Consider the following 12,745-nt stretch of genomic DNA (forward strand, 5'->3'; position numbering starts at 1 on the left):
GAAATAAGATGAAATGCACAGAAATCAAACAAATGATTTATGAGAATCATCTGTTTGCAAGTAAATGGTTGGCAGCAATTCAATTTGCTCAGTCTTGACAACCGTATCCCTCTCTTACAAAACAAGTAAAGGGCTTCAGCAGAAGCTGCAGAAGTAGCCCAAAGTGATTAAATCTCACTCCTTCAGGAAATTGTCAGTGATGTTTTGTCTCACAACTGCATTATGTCTTATAAGTTCTGTCTTCTATATAATAGACTTCAGTTTCAAAGTCCCACAGAGCATCTGCTGTTTAAGGTTTCCTATCAATATGCTGCAGATGACAGGAATATTTTATACATACGTTATTGGAAATTGGAATATTTTTAATCATGTCTGAGGAATCACTGCTCTCTAAGTTTGTTTCTCTTTGTGTGGTTTTTTTGCTGGAACCAGAACTACAAAACTACAACTCCTTTTTGTTGCTCACTCTTGAAGCTTTCTTAATTGAGAGAATGTAAACTCCAGCCTAAGACAGACACCACAATATCCCGTGGAAGCTGAAGAAATACCCATTTAATAACAATTTTAAAATAAAGGGAATTAATAATGAAAATATTAAGTTAGTGTACAACAAGTAGTCTAAGAACTGTTAAGAAACACAGAGGTCCATAACTCTCCAAACAAAAAGCAACTTACCTGGGCTGACATAAGAAGCTTGTCTCATCCTGAGAATGTTTAAAAGTCAAAAAATATTTTCTTCAGTGAAGCACACCCAAAAATTCTGAAAGTGAATATGCAGACAACTTTAAAATAGAAACCACTTGCAAAGGTATTGTGAAACAGAAGCCATTTAAGTTGATTTTCAGAATTTCTTATTATAAATAGTGAGTTACTGAGGAAATGCAATACACACAGCAGTACATCCCCAGGCTTTTGCTCTGAAACTATTTTTGCTGCTCGTAGAGGAGAATCTTTTTTCTAAATTTTTGCTAAAGCTGTTTTGCCTTTTTTAATTCTCAAGCTTTTAATCACAAGCTGTCTCACAGTGCTTGGGTAAAAGACAGATGTCACCTTTGAGAGGGCCTTCTAGACAGACTGAGAACCTGATTTTGGAGCAGATTGCACAGGATGGGTCTTGTAGAGGAGTAAAAATTTCAGCCAGACATGTCATTAGCTCACCACTTCTAATGGTTACAACACAGTACTGAAGCATGAAGGATGCTGCTGCTACCCTTCAAGGGATTTAGGAATTCAGCCTGTTCCTTAGAGCACTCAGAAAGACCACTTATGCCCTGTTGTGTTGGCAACTTGTAAGAAAGAGACTAGCTGCCTCCAGGGAACCAAAAGCAGATGTTGGCCCATAGATATGTTGTGAAGGAACTGAGCAACTGTCTTGAAATGGGCCTTATATATGGCAGTGAAACATTTCCTGTATCATATACATATACAATGAAGACAGTTATGGATTTGGACTGTGATACAGATTTATTTTATATAGCTTGTTGCAATCTTTTAAAATCCAAGTGCTACTGTGAACAACATGACCAATTGTTTCTCTCAGATGTTCCCATGTCTGATTTCAGACATAATTGTTCAAAATCTTATTATTACACCAGTGAAAGGGGTATCTGGGGAGGTTGAAGAAAGAACATTCCTGCGGCCACTCGATATAAAATTTGGGGGAAAGGAATTTGATCATCAATTTCTGTATATGCCAAACAGCCCAGAGTCTCTGCACGGGAGAGACTTGCCCTCAGTATTGCAGGCAAGAATAATTTTTGAAAAGGGTAGGGTAAAACTAGAAATACCAGAGGAAAACCTGGCAAAATTGTTTGTAATTAAAGAAGTAGGGAAGGGAGAGATACCACAGGAAATTGAACAAGCAGTCACGCCATGGGTGTGGGAAACGGACCCCAGGTAAATCAAAAGCGGCAGTACCAGTGGTAGTGGAATTAAAAGAAGGGGCTCAACCGGTGAGGGTACGGCAGTATCCCATCAGTCTAGAAGCTAGAAAGGGAATAGCCCCCATGATAACTCAATTCTTAGGTTTAGGAATTTTGCAGGAGTGTGAATCTGAATTCAACACTCTTATCTTCCCGGTCAAAAAGCCTAACGACAATTACAGGTTAGTACAGGACCTCAGGGCAATCAACTCTATCACCAAAGATATACATCCCGTGGTGGCAAATCTGTACACATTGTTAACATCTGTTTCTGAGAAATTTCAGTGGTTTACAGTAATCGATCTAAAGGATGCCTTCTTCTGCATACCCCTGGCACCTGAAAGCAGGAACATCTTTGCATTCGAGTGGGAGAACTCCGACACGGGACGGAAGCGCCAGCTCACATGGAATAGGCTTCCTCAAGGATTTAAATCCTCGCCCACCATATTCGGTAACCAGCTGGCCAAGGAACTTGAGGAATGGAAGACTACCCAGGTAAAAGATTCGCCTTTCTCTTATGTGGTGTTGCAGTATGTGGACGATATTTTCCTGGGTACCACAGAACAGGGTCTCTGCCTCAAACTAACCATTGCATTACTAAATATGCTGGGACAGGCTGGATACCGGGTATCCAGAGAAAAGGCACAGCTGGTCAAACAAAAGGTCATCTATTTAGGATGTGAAATTTCGCAGGGGGTTCGTTGTTTGGGAGTAAATCGCATACAAGCCATATGTGCAATTCCAGTACCCCGCAATAATCAGGAACTAAGATCTTTTCTAGGAATGATTGGCTGGTGTTGACTGTGGATCCCCGACTTTGGGCTGACAGCCAAACCACTGTATGAGGTTGTGAAGGAACCGAGATTTAAGTGGGGACCCACGGAAGATAAAGCGTTTCGGGAATTAAAACAGGCCCTCAAGGAAGCACCTGCCCTGGGCCTGCCGGATCTAACCAAGGACTTTCAACTGTATGTACATGAAAGGCAAAAGTTGGCCTTGGGGATGCTCACTCAAAAACTGGGGTCTTGGAAAAGGTCGGTTGGGTACTTTTCTAAACAATTGGACTCAGTAAGTGGAGGATGGCCAGGATGCCTAAGAGCAGTGGCAGCCACAGTAATACTGATCCAAGAAGCACGCAAGCTAACATTAGGCAGGCACATGACAGTTTATGTACCTCACATGCTCATAACAGTATTGGAACAAAAGGGGGGCCATTGGCTCTCATCAAGCAGGATGCTCCAATACCAGGCCCAATTGAGGGAACAGGATGATGTGGAGCTGAAAATAACAAATCACCTTAACCCAGCAGAATTCCTCAGGTCCACCTTCTTCCTGAAGGAGAGCTGGAACATGACTGCGTGGAGGTAATCGAACAAGTGTACGCCAGACAGAAGGACCTGAAGGATGAGCTGCTGCCGGACCCTGATTGGGAACTGTTCACGGACGGGTCCAGCTTTGTGGAAAAAGGTACCAGGTATGCAGGGTATGCAGTGGTTACCTTGCAGCAGATAGTGGAAGCAAAAGCATTGCCCCTGGGCACGTCAGCGCAGAAGGCAGAAATTTGGGGCTCTGGTAAGAGCCCTGGTGCTGAGCCAAGGGAAGAAAGTCAACACATGGACTGATTCCAAATATGCATTTGGAGAAGTACATGTGCATGGGGCTCTGTGGAAGGAGCGGGGACTTCTTAATTCGCAGGGGTCGTCAATCAAGCATAGGGAAGAAATAATCATGTTACTGGAAGCAATTTACAAACCATCGGCAGTTGCGGTGATGCACGTCAAAGGACATCGGAACGATCCAGGAAAAGAGTTCCAGGGAAATCGACAAGCGGACCAAGTGGCAAAGCAGGTTGCCAGAGAGGTATGGACTCAATTAGCTTTGGTACCGGCTCGGGGCAACCCTGCCGCTGCACACATGGAAGACAAACCACATTACTCGCCAGAGGACGAGAAGCTGGCTCGGATGTTGCAGGCACGAAAGAACATCAAGGGTTGGTATGTGACCCCAACAGGACAGGTGATCCTGCCGGTAAGGATCATGAGGATAGTACTGGAAACAGAACACAATAAGTGTCACTGGGGTGCAGAGGCAATGGTAAAATTTTTGAGAAATGAAATATTCTCAAACCAGATGTTAACATTGGCAAAAAGAGTAAACGCAATATGTCCGGCGTGTATCAAAAATAACCCAGTGGTAAGAAGGCAGGTACAGATGGGTAAGTTGCAGGTAGGTCCCCAACCAGGAGATTATTGGCAAATAGACTTTCCTGAGTTACCAAAGGCCCAAGCATACAAATATCTGTTGGTGTATGTGTGCACATTCTCGGGATGGCCAGAAGCTTTCCCTTGCAGGACCAATCAGGCAAAAGAAGTGGTAAAAACACTTTTGAAAGAAATCATCCCTAGATTTGGGGTGCCATTAGGGCTATCATCTGATAGGGGTCCTCATTTCACTGCAGGGATCGTGCAGGAGATTTCTGTAATGTTAGGAATAACTTGGAATCTGCACACGCCCTGGAGACCCCAATCAAGTGGTAAGGTAGAGCGGATGAATCAAACATTGAAAAATCAAATTAAGAAAATTTGCCAAGAAGCAAAAATCCAGTGGCCGCAGGCGTTGCCTTTAGCTCTGTTAAGAGTTAGGATTAAACCAAGGGAAAGGATAGGAGTAAGTCTGTACGAAATTTTGTACGGCAAACCCTACCATGCTGCTACTTACCAGGGGGACCCTCATTTGGTGGGGGATCAGGTGATACTAAATTATGTGTTGTCTCTGAGTAAGACTCTTACAGCACTCCGAGGAGCGTTGCAGTGGAACCGACCGTTACCCCTGGAAAATCCGGCCCACGACATCCTTCTAGGAGACCAAGTCTACATAAGGAACTGGTCAGTGGAACCACTGAAGGAGACATGGGACGGTCCTCACCAGGCGATCATGACCACCTACACAGCCGTCAAGGTCGACAGAGTCGACAACTGGATTCACTACACCAGGGTCAAGAAGGTCCCCACGCAATAGTCTGTAGAGCCTTTGTCTCCAACAAGGATGGTGTTCAGAAGCAGACCGTAGGGATATTGATTTTCCTAATCCTATTGATTTTGTTAACAGAAACCTCTGTAAAGGTTAATGTACCTGAACCTTACCTGCTGATGCCTGAGGGATCTGATGTTAATCTGACCTGTTTGTTTACTGATGACCAGGGAGCTGGATCCACCGAAATTATCTTAAAATGGAGATGGGATACGGAGGATAAATTAATTATGTAAGGGGTAAAGACAGTTTGGGATGAGTCGCGCCAGGAAGGAGCAACTATCTTGCAGCTACCCGATGTAACTCAGAAAAACGAAGGAAAGTATACTTGCTTAGTGCAGGTATGGGACAGTGTTGATTATGGGGATGTGCAGTTTCTTACAATGACCACATCCTATGTAGAAAAGAATAGGAGGGTGACGTGACAGGTTACTGACGACAGAAGATTGATCAAGGGTAGAGGCCAAGAAAATTTGTTAATAGGACTGATTAGAGACTTCGGCCTTATGCAAAATGTAACAGAAATCACAGCTTGTTTACCATTACCCAAGGCAGCAGGTGAACCCATACCATGGGGAATAATACCTGTGACTGAAATGCCAGAGTCGTTGAGGAATGTTTCCTGGACATGCCGGTTTGTCCCTAAGACAGTAGAGGCATGGAAGGATTTATGTATGACCACTCAAGTAATGACCGAGGCTGATTGTAAGTTGAAGCCTAATTATTATGACTGGATTCAAAACACGAGGAAATGTTCAAATTATTGGGACAGACCGAAAGGTTGGCAGCAGTAACAAAGAAAGGATTTAGGGACCTGAATTTACAGTTGCAGGCCACTACTAGGATGACCATACAAAATAGAATGGCATTGGACATGATATTACTAAAAGAGCATGGTGTCTGTGGGTATCTGCATGATAAGGATGGGCATTGTTGTGTACACATCCCAAATGTCACCCAGGAGGTAGAAAAAGATATTAGTCAATTAAAACAAATTGAGGACAAGGTCCACGATGTTCAAAAAGAGGCAGAACACAATTGGGTTGGAGCAGTACTCAGCTCCCTAGGGATTCAGGTCTCTGGATATCATCAATTGTACAATATGGAATCATGATAATCATAATTGTTATGGTTGCTTTAGTACTATACAAGTGTCTTTTAGGAATGATTGCAAAAGAAGGCCAACACACTCAGAGGGTGATGAAGGCCATGACTCGAAGAGAAGTGATCCTCCCACAAGACAACTCACCCCCACCCGCCTAACAAGAAAACCAGCAGCTTGAGGGGTTGAGCATCCTTGCGAAGGAAGATCGAAGGATGCTCAAAAGGGGGGACTTGTTGCAAATAGTGGAAGAAATAGAAGTAGTTATGCTAAAGTTTGGACTGGGGCAAGGAATGTGCTGAGAAGAGGGGATCAAGTAGATGCTAAGGACTAGGGGAGGGGTCAAGTAGATGCTAAGGTCTGAATGTGCTGAGAAGAGGGGATCAAGTAGGAGGAGTAAACTGACACCTTGGACTGAAGATAAGGGTTGGTGGGGGGAGTCAGTTAAACAATAGCTTAAGTTAAGCAAGTATAAGATTTGTGGCCTGGGGATGTCTAGCTACTGTTATCTACATGATATGTGTGATTGTTTTGTAACTGAAGTTCTGCACGTAGGCTTCATTGTAAAAGAGTATAAAAGCTGAACAGAAAACGAGGGTCTTCGGAACTCTGACTTTGGACGCTAGTCCTCAGGCTTCCCGGGCCCTGAATAAAGCACCACATAAACTAACTCTGTTGGTTTGTGTCTTGACTACGGGCAACAACTTCATCAAGCATCCCTCCTACCCCTCATGCAACCCAACTCCTGGATTTTTTTTCCCAGTCCTTCTAAGTGGAGTCAGGGACAGGATCTTTCTTACACAAAGTAAAATGGAACACACAAAAACTACAAAAGGGGAAAGAGGGGAAAAAAATATTTTTGGAAATTTTCAAAGCTAGTTGTCTGGAAATCAAAATCATAGACATAAATAAACAGTGATTGTCAAAAAATCTGGGCAACATCTGCTGATTTCCATTTCAATGGGATGGATTTTATCTGAGTTCATGACTGGTATCTCTAACACAGAAGGAAGCTGACGATGCTTTGGAATAGACATGCTATAAATGGGCAAGAATAACTACCCTCCTGGTTTGCCATCAAAAATAATTTCTTAAAGAGTCACAAAAGAACAGTGTGCAGTACGAACATAGAAACATTTACAATTTATTTACTGATATGTACAAAACCACACTCACAGGCTCAGTGGTATTTTAGATAGGGGAAATCTGGTGTTGCACTAGCTACTAACTATAGTTATAGCAACACAAAAAGTGTTCATAGGATTCCTGCCTCCCCCCCCCTTCCCTGTCATTTGTCTCTCAGTTATTTTTTAAATACAGAAATCAATAGCTGCACAGTGATAGAACCCAGATTGGTTTGAAGATCCAGTACATGGAATCCAGTCAGTCAAGTGTGATGGATTTAATTCATGCAGCACTTAATATTCCCAAGCTTTGCTTGTCAACAGGAAAAAAACAAACAAACCAACCAAACAAAAAACTATAGATCTGAAAAACATTAAGACACTTTTCAGAAAGACAAATCTCATAGTGGTTCCACTGTCACCCCTTCCTCCATTAGTTTAGATCTTTTTTTTCACTCTCAGTTCTGTACTTTTAATATCTGTAACACTGGCATCATAAGAAAGAAAGATGTTGCTTCTGGTCATTTCTATAGCATATGTGCAAACATTTTAACCATAGCATGATGACACCATTCTCTAATGAGCAGAGATGGTAAGTTGTGAATCTAAAATGATGCAGCACATTTAAAATACTAAAGATCATAGATGTTAACATGCAGATCACTATCAGAGTTTTGTATACATTTTCAGATGAGCTCCCTTTTCAGACAGACTACTATTTTCCTTTGTATTTTCACAGTTAGTTAATGGCATAAAGCCTTTTGCATTAATAAGTGTGCATCTAAACAGAAATCTTTCCATGTGAACAGTCAGGGTATTCCTGATGGAATGCATCCAAGGGTGCTGAGGGAGCTGGCGGAGGTCATTGCTAGGCCACTCTCCATCATCTTCAGTAAGTCATGGGTAACAGGAGAGTTGCCTGAGGACTGGAGGATAGCAAATGTCACTCCAGTCTACAAGAAGGGCAAGAAGGAGGACCCGGGTAACTATAGACCGGTCAGCCTCACCTCCATCCCTGGAAAGGTGATGGAACAACTTGTTCTTGTCACTATCTCCAGGCATATCAAGGACATGGGAGTCATCAAGAGCAGTCAGCATGGTTTTATCAAGGGTAAATCATGTTTGACTAACCTCATAGCCTTCTATGAGGAAATTACTAGGTGGATAGATGATGGAAGAGCAGTAGATGTGGTTTATCTTGATTTCAGTAAAGCATTTGACACCGTCTCTCAGAGCATCCTTGTAGATAAGTTGATCAAATATGGGTTTGGTGATCAGGTAGTGAGGTGGATCAGGAACTGGTTGAAAGGAAGGAGTCAGAGAGTTGTAGTCAATGGGGCAGAATCTGATTGGAGGTGTGTGACTAGTGGAGTCCCTCAGGGGTCGGTGCTGGGACCGGTGTTGTTTAATATCTTCATCAACGACTTGGATGAGGGTATAGAATGTACCCTCAGCAAGTTTGCTGATGACACTAAGCTGGGAGGAGTGGCTGACACACCAGAGGGCTGTGCTGCCATTCAGAGAGACTTAGACAGGCTGGAGAGTTGGGCAGAGAGAAACATGATGAAATTCAACAAGGGGAAGTGTAGAGTCTTGCATTTGGGGAAGAACAACAAGATGTCCCAGTATAGGCTGGGGGCTGACCTGCTGGAGAGCAGTGTAGGTGAAAGAGACCTGGGGGTCCTGGTTGACAAAAAGATGACCATGAGCCAGCAATGTGCCCTTGTGGCCAAGAAGGCCAATGGCATCCTGGGGTGCATTAGAAAGGGTGTGGTTAGTAGGTCAAGAGAGGTTCTCCTCCCCCTCTATTCTGCATTGGTGAGGCCGCACCTGGAGTATTGTGTCCGGTTCTGGGCCCCTCAGTTCAAGAAGGACAGGGAAGTGCTTGAAAGAGTCCAGCGCAGAGCTACTAAGATGATTAAGGGAGTGGAACATCTCCCTTATGAGGAAAGGCTGAGGGAGCTGGGTCTCTTTAGTTTGGAGAAGAGGAGACTGAGGGGTGACCTCATCAATGTTTTCAAATATGTAAGGGGTGAGTGTCAGGGAGATGGAGTTAGGCTCTTCTCAGTAGTGACCAGTGATAGGACAAGGGGTAATGGGTGTAAATTGGAGCATAGGAGGTTCAAGTTGAATATTCGACAAAATTTTTTTACTGTAAGGGTGACAGAGCCCTGGAACAGGCTACCCAGGGAAGTTGTGGAGTCTCCTTCACTGGAGACATTCAAAACCCGTCTGGACACGTTCCTATGTGATGTACTCTAGGTGGCCCTGCTCTGGTAGGGGGGGTTGGACTAGATGATCTTTCGAGGTCCCTTCCAACCCCTAGGATTCTGTGAAGTTTAAACACAGCTCCAGGGGAAATCCAAGAAATCCATGGAAACCTGTGTGTTACTAACCACACAGAAAACATATCTATGTTAGGAAGTTTTGGGAGCTGCCATTAGGTAAGGACTGAAACAATTTTAGGAATTTGTCCTGTCTTATTCTTCCCCAAGCATCTGATTGTATCTATCAGTGGAAAGGGGATAACAAGATATACGGACTCCTGTAAAAAGGACAATTCCTGAATTTTAACTAGCTTGTTGCTAGCCTGCTCACTTTTTTCTGGGACCTGGGTTTCTGGAAGCTTGTTTTCAGTCATTAGAAAGGAATTACTTGTGTAATGTCAAACACCAATCAGAACAGGTAACACGGGAAGTTCACAGTCCTAACATTAAGACATTTATAGTGTCAAACTGTATTGCAGTACTCACAGCTCTAAGACTCAGGTAGGTGCTGTCAGAGAGCAGGAACTGCTCATTCCACAGTTCCCACACCTTGGGAAGGATGCAGACCCCTGTGAAACCTTGATTTAGATCAGGGCAAGCCACTGGCAGGCTGTGCTTGCCATTTGACAAGGGAAAGACACTATGACACTGCAGTGTGCTCTAGCCTGTCTGACACAGGCTGAGTGTTACCTCAGACCATAACATTTGGTGTTGCAACTCCGTGGGAATTTGGAAGGACTCAGAAAGAATCTGAGACTGAACAGGAAGCTGGAGGCTTTTGAGGACTTGGTGTCTTTCTAAACACAGGAGATAAGTGTGCTCATTGGTTCTCGACTCAGCCGGCTGCCTATTGGACTCAGCTCATTAGAGCAGTAAGACCCACCATTAATTGGCCATTAAGGGGGGGGGGGGTGGTGGATCAGTTGGTACAAAATGTGCAAAAGGCTGCTTGCCTATAGATGACGAATGACTGGATATGAGCTGGATATGAGACACTCATCCCCCAATTTGCTTCCAGTAGATCCAGAACGGATGACCCCTTTGATATGGGTTCTGCTGGAGTTACAAAAACCTATGGGGATCCAACTGCAGGGCCAAAGCAGAGCTACCGCCCCCCAGGACCATTTGCTAGCTGCATTGGAACATGTGGTTAACCCTGGCTGTGGGACTGAATGAAGGATTTGGACTTGGGGAGAAGTAGCTCAAGAGGTAATCAATTATGGCAGGAAATTTGTGCCTGTAGACAAGGGAGAGGCAAGAGGTATCCGCAGAACCCAAACCCAGACTTATCTGTAAATACTTCCCCCAGTATCAGTGGTTGAGATCAAGTCTGTGGCTAGAGGGGCTCCAGGAGGGAATTCCCCGGGAGATCATGGATAGACAACCAAGGCAGTCCTTAAAAAGAATTGTAGAAAACTGGCCAAGACAGTACACAGTGAAAAATGAGACAACAAATAAGCATTCTCTTGATGTAATCAGTCCTTCTGCACCTCCCAGAGAGCTACAGGGAAACTAGATCACTCCGGCCGTCAAAGTGGACCCGGTGTTGGAAGGCAGGTGTTGGTAGGGAGGCTCACTAAAAATGAGAAGGAAGAGGTTAATAAAGTGATAGATACTCATTATTCACTAGCTAAAGAGATGGCATCAGCCACTACTCCTGAAAAGGTGGACTTTCACCAACATACTGACAATTTAATTGAAGTATCTGAAGTTTCTCCTGCACAGGACACTTATGATGGGATTATTGAACATTCAGCTTCATTGAATATGCAGATCCCTGAAGAAAAGCAGCCATCCCCAAGCCAAGAGGTTAAAATTATGGAAATCTGGAAAGGGAGAATGTGTTGTTTTCCTCCACAATTTCTGAATTCTCTGATCCAGATCAAAAGGCCTGTGAATCAAGTTATGGGCCTGTCACTGTTCTGGCAAAAGCATATTGCCCCCTCTCAGCCCCCCCAAAAAAGGTTGGGGGTGACACTGGGGGAGAAACTGGCCAGCTGGGCACTAAACCATGCTTTGATAACAGTGTGGTGCAAATGCTCCCAGCAGGGTGTCTTATCACCCCATCCCAACTTATTGTTTTATTCTGCCCCTCTATAATTTCTGCCTGTGTCAATTGTCAGATAAAGTCTGCTTTCACCTGACCCTTCTATGGTTGGGCTTTGTTTCACAGATCCAAAACAAAAATAAATTTTAATGTTACCTCAGACCGTAACATGCACACTTGTATAAAATCTTAAAATGAGATCTTCCCACTAAGTTAGTGAAGGTTTCAGAGTTGTTATTAACCTGAAGTTTAGGCTTGCTTTAGAATGGAAGTTTCATGAATCATTTTTGATTCTAAATAAAAGCAGACAAAGCAGACAAGGCACTGCTGTCATTAAACCAGACATTTGAAATGGTGGATCTTCATGGAAATTCATTCTAAAAGAGCTCCAGTCAGGAGCTCTTATATTTAACATTAACCAGGACAGTTGGACAGTTATATTTAACATTTTTCTTTAGTAACTGTACCTTGACATTGTCTCTCTCTCTCTCTTTTTTTTTGTTGAGCTTTCTTTCACAGCTTCCTTAGTCAATCTATTCTGGTCACTGGTGACTTAGCTTTCCTCTCTGAGACAACTTACTATGATATCTTAGTCTTCTCATTTTGCAATTTGTGGTCTTTTATTTCTTGTTTCTTGTTTCTATCCAAAGAAAACACCAAGAATAGATCATTCCTTTTTGTCTTTAAAAGCTTGTGCTGACTTTACTCAGACTTCCTCCATAGGATCTCTGAATAGTACTAATTATTTTTCAGACTTCATAACGGCTGAATGCTAAAGCTTTAGAGGGAGGATCTGATGTTTCTGCTTGTAACTGAACTTCCAGAAGCTGCTCTGAGGGCTTCAGCACCAGTGACCTGGCTGATGCCCAGCTGAGAGGAAGCAGGACATTTCTATTCAATAGCACCTCCAAAGGCTGCTGAGGTTCTTCAGGGTAGACCATAAATCAGTCACCAAAATTCCATGGCAAAGATTAACCCACCTGGCAACCTAGGAACACTCAGCATGCCACACTGTGATGGTGCAATTAGTCACTACAAGTTGGGGCCTGATGAACCTAAATCAAAGTAACTGGTTATGTTATTGCTACCACCCCCAACATTTACCAAACAAGAATTTTCATGCTCTTCAGTAAATGTCACTGACATCATCGCCTCAACTCTGAGGTGATTGTTGTATGCACTGAACTTTCACGCCCTCTTCCCTCTTGCACAGGAAGATTCCTAAACTATTTGTTTAAAGGAATGGATGGTCT

This window comes from Calypte anna, chromosome 4B (genome assembly GCF_003957555.1).
Source record: "Calypte anna isolate BGI_N300 chromosome 4B, bCalAnn1_v1.p, whole genome shotgun sequence".
Lineage (NCBI taxonomy): Eukaryota > Metazoa > Chordata > Aves > Apodiformes > Trochilidae > Calypte > Calypte anna.